Consider the following 14,910-nt stretch of genomic DNA (forward strand, 5'->3'; position numbering starts at 1 on the left):
CATTGGCATTACTTTGAGTTTGAGGTATGTCCGTACCTCATTAGATCAGTTGGGTTGTCTTGGAATCAATGTGGAGCCAATAGCGACTTGAATAGGATTAGGATCGAGATTCTTAGAAAGAGATGCGTTCTCCTTTTCTCAGTGGTTTCACAACCCACCACATTCTCCTACCTTGGAGAGGTGACCTTTACCACAGTTTCTGTGGCCCTGTGATTTTGTATTGCTGTCTCATGAAAAATCCCATTTCTCACTTTCCTATGTGGCTCTAAGTTTTTTCACAGATATTTCACACATGTTGTCTAATCTAACCTTTACAATAAGTAAGTGAACTCTCTAAACTGAGCTCAGCCTCTACCTAATATGTGAAAGAGCCAGATTAGAACCCTGGTTCATGAGTCCGCTCTGCTTTTCCTTACACCACCTAACCTTTCCCTATTATTATTAGGACAGTTACAAATATTTAAAGAGTATTTATGTAAGCAGGTAGTGCATTATTCCTTTAATTTTTACTGTTACTCCTTTTTTAACTTCAAATTTACTAAGTTATAACTTATACAAAGTGGAATTTACCCTTTTTAGTTCTATGAGTTTTGAAAAACATAGGCAGCTAAGTAACTACCACTATAATCCCATAAACAAGATATAGGATATTTCCCTCATTTCAGAAGTTTCTTTGTGCCTCTTTGTGGTCATTCCCCTCCCACCACACCCAGCCTCTGGCAACCATTAGCGACTACTCTTTAAGTCTACATTTTCAGTTGTGGAAAAAGGCAGAGAAAAGTTGAATAATTTGCCCCAAATTACACAGCTAGCGAGTCAGAGAGCCAGGATTGAACTCTAAGGCAGTTTGGCTCCACAGTCACTGCTACCACCATATACTACCACATGCTGCCTATATACCACCATATACTGCATTCACACAAGATTTGGATTTGGTCAAATGATCCAGCGTCATTCATTCAACATAGCTGATTCTAGTAAAGTTGCTGGAACATTGAATTAGCAAATACTGAACTATTGCTACTAGAGGAAGTACATAGTACGTTCCTGTGAGCTTGACATTTTGGTCAGCTGGTATATAATCTTGCTTTATGTGTGTTTCTGTTTGAAGACACTTTATTTAATATATATTGTTTCATTAACATTTAACTCACAGCCAACAGCACTGTAATTCATGCCCAAAGGAAGCTTATCTAACACATATATGTTCTCTGTAAGGCACATCACAGCCTTCATGTGCTTAGAAACACTAGACAGCACTTCAGTACTATTTTCCCACTTCAGTACTATTTTCCCACTTCCCACTTCAGGGACCATTTTAAATAGCCAAGTCATCAACAGAAGTCACAAAAATGCGAAAAGTGGCACTAATAGACTGTGAAAAGAACACTTGTTTACAGTTTGATAGCTGAAACAAGAAGGCAGAGCATTGCCTTGTTTGACCTGGCTAGGAAAATATGTATTGGATGACTCAAATCTTCTGCTATTCTGTGAATGTCCACAAATGACCACAAAGCACAGTGAGTATTGATTTTGGGGTTACAAGTAAATTTTAGTAACCAGGCATATTCACAAATACGGAATCCATGAAAAATGAGGATTGACTTTTTATCTTAGCGCTCTCAGCACTGGAATTACTCTGTTAACCAAGATAGCCCCTTGTTCATTAGATGCTTGCTGTCCAGTGCAGGACACCATCTAGCAATTTTAACAGATAGAATACTGCTAAAGAAATAACTACAGGGTGCTGGAAAAAAGGGCTTGGTCGTCCTCATCTGGTCTAGGTATTGTCCAGTTGAAATATAATGCAAACAACATGTAATTTTGAGTTTTATTGTAGACATAAAATAGTTAAAAAGATGAAATTAATTTCAATAATATATTTTATTTAAGCCAATACATTCAAAATATTATGTTACATGTCACCAATATAAAAATTATTAATAAGATAACTGTACATTTCTTATACTAAGCCTTCAAAACCTGCTATAGACTACATCTCAATTAAGACTAGCCATATTCAAGTGCACAATAGCTGTGTGTGACTGGTGACTACCATATCAAACATCACAGGTCTAGAAGATTTAAAGATTACTTCTCTGGGGGTGATATCTTAACTTGAGATCTGAAAAATGAGTGAAAGCAATGAGGAGGATTTTGGAAATGTCATTTTAGGCAAAAGGATTGGGAGTACAAAGGCCTATAGATGTCAGAATTGTGGCATCATCCTGGACTGCATATGGTTTAGTGTGACTAGTGTGTACTCTAAAAAGAAATGGGTGAATTTGGATTTTCTCCCAAGGGCAATAGAGAAACAGTGAAATGGTACATATAAGAAAATGACAAGAACATATTTTTTATTTAGAAAGACCATTCTGGTTGTGATAAGGAGAATTTTTAAGGGGGAGAAAATATTGGAAATATGAAACCAATTAGGAAGAAATAGTTAATGTTGGTGAACAAAGGTGGTGGCTATGAGAATATAGAGAAGACAGATTTAAGAGAATTGTAAGAGAAAATGGAAAGAATGTCATGATTAATTGAATGTTGAGGGTCAAAAGGGAAGGGAGACACAGGATGTGAAGAAGAGGAAAGAGTCAATTTAAAAACTGGAAAGATGGTGGCACCATTTGTTGAGATAGAAAATATAAGAGAAAAAACAAGTTTCCAGGGAAAATTGAGTTCACTTTTAGGTAGATCAAGTTTAAGGTTCCTGTGGGAGAGAGTTATATGTTAAATAGAGATAGACATATGTGAATCATCAGTATATAGATGGTGATTAATGCTAAAGCAAGAGACTCACAGCTTTAAGGACACAGACTGAAAGTGAAGGGATGGAGAAAGATATTCCATGAAAATGGAAACAAAAAGAAATCTGGGGTAGCTGTACTTAGACAAAATAGACTTTAAGACAAAGACTGTAATAAGAGGAAAAGAAAGTCATATAATGATATCAGAGTCAATCCTAGAAAATGGATTAACGTTGGTAAATATTTATGCACCCAGCATGGGAGCACCTAAATATATAAGACAAATATTAACAGACCTAAAGGGAGGAGTAGACAGCAATACAATAATAGTAGGGGACATCAATATCCCACTTTCACAGTGGATAGATGATACAGACAGAAAACAAATAAGGAAACATTGGACTAAAACTACACATTTGACCCAATGGACTTAACAGTTACAAAACATTCCACCTGATAGCAGCAGAAAACACATTCTTCTTAAGAACACGTGGACCATTCCTCGGGATGGATTATATTTTAGGCCACAAAACAAATCTTAATAAATTTAAAACTGAAATCATATCAAGCATCATTTCCAACCACAGTGGTATGAAACTAGAAATCAATTGCAGTGAAACTGGAAAATTCACAAGTATGTGGAGATTAAACATGCTACTGAACAACCAATGGATCACAGAAGAAATCAAAAGAATAATAACAAATATCTTGAGGCAAATGAAAATGGAAACACAACATACCCAAACTTATGTGATGCCACAAGTGTAGTCCTAGGAAGGAAGTTATACCAATAAGTGCCTCCATTAAGAAGAAAAGAAGATCTCAAGTAAACAGCCTAAGTTTACACCACAAGAATCCAGGAAAAAAAGCCTAAAGTTACTAGAGGGAGGAAATAACAAAGATTAGAGCAGAAATAAATGAAACAGAGGGTAGAAGGACAATAGAAAAGGTCAGTGAAAATAATAAGGTTTTTAAAAAGATAAACAATATATACAAAGCTTTAGCTACACTTACCAAGAAAAAGAGAGAAAACTCAAAATTATAAACAAAAGAGGAGACATTACAACTGATACCACAGAGATACAAAGGATCATGAGAGACTACTATGAACAGTTGTATGCCAACAAATTGGGCAACCTAGAGTAAATGGATAAATTACTGGAAACATACAGCCTACCAAGACTGAATCATGAAAAATAGAAAATCTGAACAGATGAATTACTAGTAAGGAGATTAAAACAGTAGTCAAAACTTCCCAACAAACAAAAGTCCAGAACCAGATGGCTCCACTGGTGAATTATACCAAACATTTAAGAAGAATTAATACCAATTCTTCATAAACTTTCCCAACATATTGAAGAGGAGGGATCACATCTAGACTCATTTTATGAGGCATGCATTACTCTGATAACCAAAACCAGACAAGGACACTACAAGAAAGGAAAATAACATAGTGCAAAAATCCTCCACAAAAATATTAGCAAGATGAATTCAGTACATTAGAAGGATCTATTCCAGGGGTGCAAGGATGGTTCAACATCTGCAAATCAATGTGATATATCACATTAACAAAATGAAAGATAAAAATCATGTGATCATCTCAATAGACACAGAGAAAGCATTTGACAAAATTCAACATCCATCATGATAAAAACTCTCAACAAACTGTTTATAGTGGGAATGTACCTCAATATAATAAAGGCCACATATGGCAAACCCACAGTTAACATTATACTCAATGGTGAAAAGCTACAAGCTTTTCCTCTAAGATCAGGAACAAGACAAGGAAGCCCACTCTTGCTACTTTTATTCAATATAGTACTGGAAGTTCTAACCAGAGAAATTAGGCAAGAACTAGAAATAAAAGACACCCAAATTGAAAAGGAAGAAGTAAAATTGTCTCTATTTGCAGGTGGCATTATATTACACGGAGAAAACCCGAAACACCAAAAAAACTGTTAGAACTAATAGACAAATTCAATAAAGTTGCAGGATGCATATTCAAAAACAGTTGAGTTTCTACACTCTAACAATGGACTGTGAAAAAGGGAAACTAAAACAACAATCTCCAAAGCAACCCAGTGTCTGTCAACAGATGGTTGGATTAAGACAATATGGCATCACACACACACACACACACACACACTGGAATATTACACAGCTATAAAAATGAAATACTGCTATTTGCAGCAATGTGGATGGACCTAGAGAATATTAATGCTTATTGATATAAGTCGGATAGAGGAAGACAAATACTGTATAATATCACTTATATGTGGAATCTAAAAAAATAATACAAATTAATGTATATGCAAAACAGAAACAGACACACATATAGAAAACAAACTTGTGGTTATCAAAGTGGTGGGGAAGGGACAAATTTTGGGTATGGGATTAACAGATTAAAAACTACTGTACATAAAATAGATAAGCAACAAGGATATACTATATAGCACAGGGAATTATACCCATTACCTGTAATAATCTATAATGGAGTATAATCTGCAAAAATACTGAATCTGTGCTGTACACTTGAAACTAACATAATATTGTAAATCAACTATACTTTAATAAAATAATAAATAATAAAACAATCCCATTTATAATTGCATCAAAAAGAATAAAATTCTAAGGAATAAATTTAACCAAGGAGGTGAAAGACATATACACGGAAAACTCTAAGATTTTGAAATTGAAGAAGACACAGATAAAACATTTTCCATGCTCATGGATTGGAAGAATTAATATTGTTAAAATGTCCATACTACCCAAACCAATCTACAGATTCAATACAGTTCCTGTTAAAATTCCAATGGCATTTTTCACATAAATAGAAAATCCTAAAATTTGTGTGGAAATATCCCAAATAGCCAAAATACTCTAAAGGAAGAAGAACAAAGCCGGAGACCTCATGTTTCCTGATTTCAAACCATATTACAAAGCTATAGTAATCCAAACAGTATGGTATTGGTACAAAAACAGACACATAGATCAATGGACTAGAAAAGTAGCCCAGAAAATAACCCATGCTATATGGCCAATTAATTTATGACAGAGGAGCCAGGAATGTACAATGGGGAAATGATAGTCTCTTCAATAAATGGTGTTGAGAAACCTGGATAGCCAGATGCAAAAGAATGGAACTGGACCCCTATCTTATACCATACACAAAAATCAACTCAAAATAGATTAAAGATGTGAACATAAGACCCAAAACCATAAAACTCCTAGAAGAAAACATAGGGGGTAAGCTTCTTGAAGTTGGTCTTGGCAATGATTGTTTTTGGATATTTCATCAAAAGCAAAAGTAACAAAAGAAAAACAAGTAGGACTACATCAAACTAAAAAGCTTCTGGACAGCAAAGGAAACCATCAACAACATAAAAAGACAACCTGTGGGATGGAAGAAAATATGTATGCAAATCGTACATCTGATAAGGGGTTAGTATCCAAAATATATAAAGAATCCACACAATTCAATAGCAAAAAAAAATCTGATTTTAAAATAGGCAGAGGAACAGAATAGACAACGTGTGGGATGGAAAAAAATATGTATGCAAATCATACATCTGTTAAGGGGTTAATATCCAAAATATACAAAGAATCCACACAATTCAATAGCAAAACAAACAAACAAACAAACAATCTGATTTTAAAATAGGCAGAGGAACAGAATAGACACTATTCCAAAGAAGACATACAGATGGCCCACAAGTATATAAAAAGGTTCTTAACATCACTAATCATCAGGGAAATACAAGTCAGTCAGAATCACTAGATTGTCACTTCACACTTGTTAAAATGGCCATCATAAAAAAGACAAGAGATAACAAGTGTTAGCAGGATGTGGAGAAAAGGGAACCTTTGTGCACAGTTTTTGGGAATGTAAAATGGTGCAGCTGCTGTGGAAAACATCATGGAGGTGCCACAAAAAATTAAAAATGGAACTACCATATGATCTAGCAATCCCACTTTTGTGTATATACCCAAAGGAAATGAAAACAGGATACTGGAGAGATAGCTGCACTCCCATGTGCATTGCAGTATTATTCACATATTCAAGGTATGGAAATAACCTAAGTGTTTGTCAGTGGGTGAATGGATAAAGAAGATGTGGTATATCTACACAATGAATAAAATATTCAGTCACGCAAAAGACGGATATCCTGCCACTTTTGACACATAGATAAACCTGAGGGCATCATGCTAAGTGAAATAAGCCAGATGTAGAAAGAAAACTACTGCATTTAGGTTTCATTATACATGGACTATTTTAAAAAAAAGATAAATGTATGACATATGACATGATGGATGTGCCAATTAACTAGATGGGAGGAATCTTCTCACAACATATACATGTATCAAATCGTCATGATGGACACTTTAATTTTCTTACAACTTTGTCAATTATACCTCAATATAAAGTTTTTAAAAGAATGTAAAATATCTCATTAATAATTTCTTATACTGATTACATGTTGAAATGATATTTTGGATATGCTAGATTAAAAATATATTATCAGTGTCAAATAATTAGATGGGGCAAATAGAAAGCAAATAGCAAGAAGAGAGAACTAAATTTAACCTTATCAATAATGACATTAAATATAAATGGATTAAATATTCCAGTTAAAAGGCAGCGATTGTAAGACTGGAGAATCACACAATACATGCTAACGACAAGAAATACATTAAAAATAAAGACACATACAGGTGAATGTAAAGGGATGAAAAACTAGATGCCATTCAGACAGTTAGCATTAAAATGTAGGAGTGGTTATATTGATATCAGATAAAGTAGACCTCAAGACAAAGAGTATTACCAAAGGAAAAGAGACATTTCATAATGATAAAAGGATTGAATCTTTAGGAAAATCTGTAATTTAAGTGTGTATATGCCTAATAACAGAGCTTAAAAATCCATGAAGCAAAACTAATAGAACTAAATGGAAACATAGACAGGTTCACAATCACAGTTGGGTATTTTTAAATACCTCTCTCAGCAATTTGTGAGAGGTTGGCTAGATTTGTCCTGTGGGTTGTAGTTCACAAATCCATGATCTAGAGTAAGTAAAAGGCAGGAAAGAATAAATACAAACACAGGATCAATGAGGTACTTTAAAAATAGAGAAAATAGCCAATGCTGAACCCTAGATAGAGTTCTAAATAACAAAAAAAGAGAATACACAAATGACCAACATCAGGAATGAAAGAAGGGCTAGTGCCATAGATTCTTCAAAATAAATGGGTAATATAGAAGTACAATGAACAACTTATGGCAATAATTTTAACAAATTAGGTGAAATGAACACATCCTTAAAAAATGCAACATGGATACAAGGTGAAACAGAAAATCAGAATAGCCCTACGTCTATTTTTAAAAATTGAACTCATCATCAAAAATATTTCCGGAAAGAAATCCAGATGTTTTCTGATGAATTCTATAAAAATTTTAAGAAAGAAATAGCACCAATTTCACACAAATTCTTCTAGATATTAGAGAAGAGTACATTCCACAAATCATTTTTTGAGGCCAGCATAACCCTGTTTCCAACTCCTGACAATTACAAGAAAATTATAATCTAATATTCCTTATGAAGATAGATGTCAAAATCCTTAACAAAATATTAGCAAGTTGACTTCACCATATACATATGAAAGGGTAATAACATGATCAAGAAATCAAGAGGGTTTCACTTTGGGAATGCAAAGGCTGTTCAATATTTAAAAATCAACAAATGTAGGAGTAAATGGATTTTCATGACATTGAATTAGGTGATGGTTTCTTAGATGTGGCACCAAAAGCACAAGGAATAAAAGAAAAAGAGACAGATAAATTGGACTTCATCAGTATTAAAAACATTTGTACTTCAAAGGACACCATCAAGAAAGTGAAAAGAAAACCATGCAATGGGAGAATATATTTGCAAGTCATATATTTGATAAGGGATTTGTATATGGAATATATAAAGATCACTTACAACTCAAAAATAAACAGACAACCCAATTTTAAAAATTGACAAAAGATTTGAATAGATATTTCTCCAAAGAAGATATAGAAATGGCCATTAAGCACATAAAAAGATTATCAACATCATTAGTTATTAGGGAAATGCATATCAAAACCACAGTGAGATACCACTTTATACCCAGTAGGATGGCTGAAATAAAAATACAGACAATAACAATTGTTGACAAGGATGTACAAAAATTGGAACCGTCATACATTGCTGGTGGGATTGTAAAATAGCGCAGCTACTTTGGAAAACAGTTTGGCAGTTTCTCAAAATATCAAACATAGAGACAGCATGTGACCTAACAGTTCTACACCTAGTTATATACCCAAGAGAATTGAAAATGTACACCCCCCCAAAAAACTTGTACATTAATGTTCATAAAAGCATTATTCATCATAGTTAAAGCTGGAAACAACTTAATTGTTCATCAGCTGATGAATGGATAAGGGAAATATGCTATTATATAATGGAGTATTCAACAATAAAAAAGGAATGAAGTATGGTGTGGCCAAAAACTTCGTTCAGTTTTTTCCATAAGATGGCTGTAGTAGCACTTAGTTGTCTTTAACTTCATTTGAAACAATTTCCTTAGACTGTATCGTGACAGCTGTCATATCAGCATGCAGTAAAAAAAAACTTATCAAAATTGGTGAATTTTTGAGTAGCCATTTTAATATTGAATATGGAAGAAAAACAATATTTTCAGCATATTGTGCTTTATTATTTCAAGAAAGGTAAAAATGCAACTGAAACGCAAAAAAATATTTGTGCAGTGTGGGGAGAAGGTGCTGTGACTGATCGAATGTGTCAAAAGTTGTTTGAGAAGTTTTGTGCTGGAGATTTCTCACTGGGTGATGCTCCACTGTCAGGTAGGTAGACAAGGTGAAGTTGATAGTGATCAAACCAAGACATTAACTGAGAACAATCAGCGTTATACCATGTAGGAGATAGCCGACATACTCAAAATATCCAAATCAAGCATTGAAAATTGTTTGCACCAGCTTGGTTATGTTAATTGCTTTGATGTTTGGGTTCCACATAAGTTAAACAAAAGAAACCTTCTTGACCATATTTCCACATGTGATTTTCAACTTAAACGTAACGAAAACGTTCCATTTTTAAAACAAATTGTGATGGGCAATGAAAAGTGGATACTGTACAATGCTGTGGAATGGAAGAGAACCACCACCAACCACACCAAAGGCTGGCCTTCATCTAAAGAAGGTAATGTTGTGTACATGGTGGGATTGGAAGGGAGTTGTCTATTGTGAGCTCCTTCTGGAAAACCAAATGATTAATTCCAACAAGTACTGCTCCCAATTAGACCAACTGAAGGCAGCACTTGATGAAAAACGTCCAGAATTAGTCAACAGAAAATGCATAATCTTCCATCACGATAACGCAAGACCCAATGTTTCTTTGATGACCAGGCAAAAACTGTTACAGCTTGGCCGGGAAGTTCTGATTCATCTGCTGTATTCACCAGACATTGCACCTTCGGATTTCCATTTATTTTGGTCTTTACAAAATTCTCTTAATGGAAAAAAATTTCAATTCCCTGGAGGACTGTAAAAAGCACCTGGCACAGTTCTTTGCTCAAAAAGATATAAAGTTTTGGGAAGATGGAATTATGAAGTTGACTAAAAAATGGCAGAAGGTAGTGGAACAAAATGGTGAATATTTTGTTCCATAAATTTCCTGGTGAAAATGAAAAATGTGTCTTTTATTTTTACTTAAAAAGAACGAACTTTTTGATCAACCCAATATAAATAGTAATTGTGGATAAGCCTTAAAGATTTGCTACATGAAAAAAGCCAGCCACAAAGCCTCCATATTGAATGATTTCATTTATGTGAAATGTCTAGAATAGGCAAATACATAGAATCAGACAATATATTAGTGGTTGCCAGGGCCTGGGTGGAGGGGAGAATGAGAAATGAATGCTAATAGGCACAGGGTTTCCTTTGAGGTGATGACAATGTACTGAAAATAGATAATATGATGGTTATGCAACTCTGAATATACTAAAAATCACTGAATGGTGTACTTTAAAGGGGGAATTATATGGTATATGAATTATACCTCAATAAAGCTGTTACTTAGGAAAAGATAAAAAGTAAGGATCAATACTCATCCACTCAGCATAAATAATTTTGCCATACCATAGTGAGGGTCCTTTTGCAAGCCTACTCCTTTGTATGCCTAACATGAAAAACTCCATTTATTATCATGACTTTCCTGAATATTAATAAAAAGCGTATATAAAAATCAATATAATTAACCATATTAACAGAAAAATGTTGAAAAACATATGCTTATCTTAATGGATGCAGAAAAAGCATTTGACAAAATTCAATACCCTTTCCCGAGAGAAACAGCAAACTAAAAATGTAAAGGAACTTCTTCAACCCAATAAAGGACACCTGTTGGGTGGGGTGGACAACTAACATCATATTCAGCAGTGAAAGACTGAATGTATTCTCTCTGTATTTCTCTTCTATTGTGCAGTAACAAATTGCCAAAAATTTAGTGCCCTAAAATAACACCCATTTTAAAATCATACAGTTCTGTACATCAGAAGTACATGCACAGTGTGGCTCTGCACAGTTTATTCTCTGGATTTTAGCAGGCCAAATTCAAGGTTTCAGCAGAGCTTTGTTTTTTTCTGGAGGCTCTAAGGATGAATCCACTTCCAGGCTCATTCAGTTGGCAGAATTCAGTTCCATGCAGTTTTAGTACTGGAGTCCCTATTTCTTTGATAGCTGTCAGATGGAGGTTGTTCTCAGCTTGTAGAGGTCACTTGTGTTCCTTGGCTCATGGCTCCCTTTCTCCATCTTCAAAACCAGCAATGGCAAGTCAAGTCCTTCTTATGCTTTGAATCTCTTTGACCACCCATTCTTCTTCGTCTTTCATCTACTGCTCCTTCTTCAGCATCTCTCTGACTAACTTTTCTGCCTTCTTCTTCTTCTACTTTTAAAGGCATATGTAATTACATTGGGCCCAACAGAATAATCTTCCTAATTTAAGGTTAAGCTGATTAGTAACCTTAATTCCATCTTCAGAGTCCTACACAGCAGTACCTAGGTTAGTACAGACATACATACATACCTTGGAGATATTGTAGGGTTGGTCCCAGACCACTGCAATAAAGTGAATATTACAATAAAGCAAGTCACACAAATTTTTGGATTCCCAGTGTATGTAAAAGTTATACTTACACTATACTATAGTCTAATAAGTGTGCAATAGCACTACATCTTAAAAAATGTGCGTACCTTAATTAAAAAATACTTTATTGCTAAAAAATTCCAACCATCATCTGAGCCCTCAACAAGTCATAGTAGTAACATCAAAGATCACTGATTACACATCACCATAACAAATATAATAATAATGAAAAGTTTGAAATATTGCAAGAATTATCAAAATGTGACACAGAGACATGAAGTGAGCAAGGCTGTTAGAAAAATGACACCAATAGACTTGCTCAACACAGTGTTGCCACAAACCTTCAATTTGTAAAAAGTGCAATATCTGCAAAGGGTGATAAAATGAGGCACAATAAACCAAGGTATGCTTGTATTTGATTGAATAATCAGAGGATGGGAATCTTGGGGGACATTTTTAGAATTCTGCCTACCATGTCCTCTAAGAACAGGAACAAGACAAGGATGTCCACTATAATCACTTATATTCAACATTGTATTGGAGATCCTACCCAGTGCAACAAGATAAGAAAAAGTATACAGATCAGAAGTTACTTTATTGGTGATGTCATGATCGTCTAGTTGAAAATTCCACAGAATATATAAAAAGAGGACTACATGAGTTTACTAGATTATTAAGTGAGGGTACAAGGCCAATAGGAAAATCAATTATATTTCCATGTTAGTGACAAACAACTAGAAATTAAATATTTTAAAAAAGGGAACCATTTATAATAGCATCAAAAAATGAATACTTACTTATAAATAAAATAGGTGTAAGACCTATATGTTGAAGACTATAAAATAATAAAAATATTCTGGAGATAAGCTAAAGAAGACTTAAATAATTGGAGGCATATACCATGTTCATGGATCGGAAGACACAATATTGTTAAGATGTCTGTACATCCTAAATTGATCTATAGGTTAAATGCAATCCTAATAAAAATTCCAGTAGGTTTTTGTATAGAAAGTGACAAACTTATTCTAAAATTTTATTGGAAATTCCAAGGACCTAGAATAACCAAAATAATTTATAAAAAGAACAAAGAATACAAAATAAATTAAAAAATAAAAAGACATCAGGGGGCTTCCCTGGTGGCACAGTTGTTGAGAGTCCACCTGCCGATGCAGGGGACACTAGTTCGTGCCCCAGTCCGGGAGGATCCCACATGCTGCGGAGCGGCTAGGCCCGTGAGCCATGGCCGCTGAGCCTGCGCGTCCGGAGCCTGTGCTCCACAACAGGAGAGGCCACAACAGTGAGAGGCCCGCGTACCGCAAAAAAAAAAAAAAAGTTATGTATGTTAACATGTAACAGGTTTAATATTTTTAGCAAATAAACAAATATCTTAATGATTAAAAAAAAGGAAGAAGAAAAAGAAGGTTGGAGAATGCCCACAACCTGATTTCAAGACATTATAAAGCTACAGTAAAAAAAAAAAAAAAAAAAAAAAACAACTTCAATGAAAGACAGCCCATTTTTTAAAATGGGCAAAGGACTTGAACAGACATTTCTCTAAAAACTATACAAATGTCCAAAAAGCACATAAAAAGATGCTCAGCATCATTGGTCAGTAGGGAAGTGCAAATCTAAACCACAATCACTTTCACTAGAATGGCTGTAATTTAAAACAAAACAACATGTATTGTTGAAGAAGTGGAGAAATTGGAACCCTTGTGCATGCTGGTGGGAATGTAAAATGCTGCAGGCTCTGTGCAAAATAGTTTTGTCGTTTTTCAAAAAGTTAAATATAGAATGATCATATGACCCATTAATTCCACTCCTAAGCATACATCCCAAAGAACTGAAAACAGGTATTCAAACAAATGCTTGTACACAAATGTTCATAGCAGCACTATTCATAATAGCCAAAAGGTGGAAATAACCATGTCTTTTTTTTTTTCCTCCTTTTGGAACAGCTTTATTGAACTATATAAAGTTCACTCATTACAAGTATACAATTCAGTGCTTTTTTTAGTACATTTACAGAGTTGCACAACCATCACCATGATCCAGTTGTGCATTTCCACCAACAAAAGAAGAACCTCAGTCATATGCTACATAAAAATTCATCAAAAATAGATCATGGACCTAAACTTAAAATTAAAATTCTGGAAGAAAACATAGGGAAATATCTTCATTCCCTGGGAGTAAGCAAAGAAGTTTTTAGACAAGACATAGAAAACAATAACCATAAAAGAAAAAATATGTTAAACTTCATCAAATATAAAACTTCTTATCAAAATGAATATTCAAGCTATAGACTGGGAGAAAATAATAAGAAAAATATATGTAGCCAAGATACATTTCAACAGGTGAATGTATAAACCAACTGTGGAATATTCAAGCAATGGGCTGTTACTCACTGATGAAGATAGAGGAGCTATCAAGCCATGAAAAAGACATGGATAAGCCTTAGATGAATATTGCTAAGTGAAAGAATCCAGTCTGAAAATGATTCCAATTATATGACCTTCTTGTATAGACAAAACTATAGGGTCAGTAAAAGATCATTTGTTGCCAGGGGCTTGGGGGAAAGTAGGGAGAGTCGAATAGTTGAAGACAGGGAATTTTTTTATGTCTGTGAAACTATTCTGTGAGATACTATAATGGTGGATGTGTAACATTATGCATTTGTTAAAACTCATACAACTTCACAGCACTAGAATTAAACTTAATCTATGCAATTAAAAGAACTCATTTAGGAGGTTGGTGGATCCAGGAAGGAATGCAGACATTACAAATGAATCTGTGTTACAATGTATAAAACAACCCCAGTGAAAGATGTGGTGGGAAAGGTGCTGATCTAGGTAACTATGGAAATGAGTCTCTAAGGCCAAAGGCAAAAAGAATTGCACATAAGCACTGTACTCTAGTTGATAAAAGTTGATAAAGGTGTTTACCATGGGGACATAGATTAACAATCCTGATACTGC

This window comes from Mesoplodon densirostris, chromosome 5 (genome assembly GCF_025265405.1).
Source record: "Mesoplodon densirostris isolate mMesDen1 chromosome 5, mMesDen1 primary haplotype, whole genome shotgun sequence".
NCBI classification, from domain to species: Eukaryota; Metazoa; Chordata; class Mammalia; order Artiodactyla; family Ziphiidae; genus Mesoplodon; species Mesoplodon densirostris.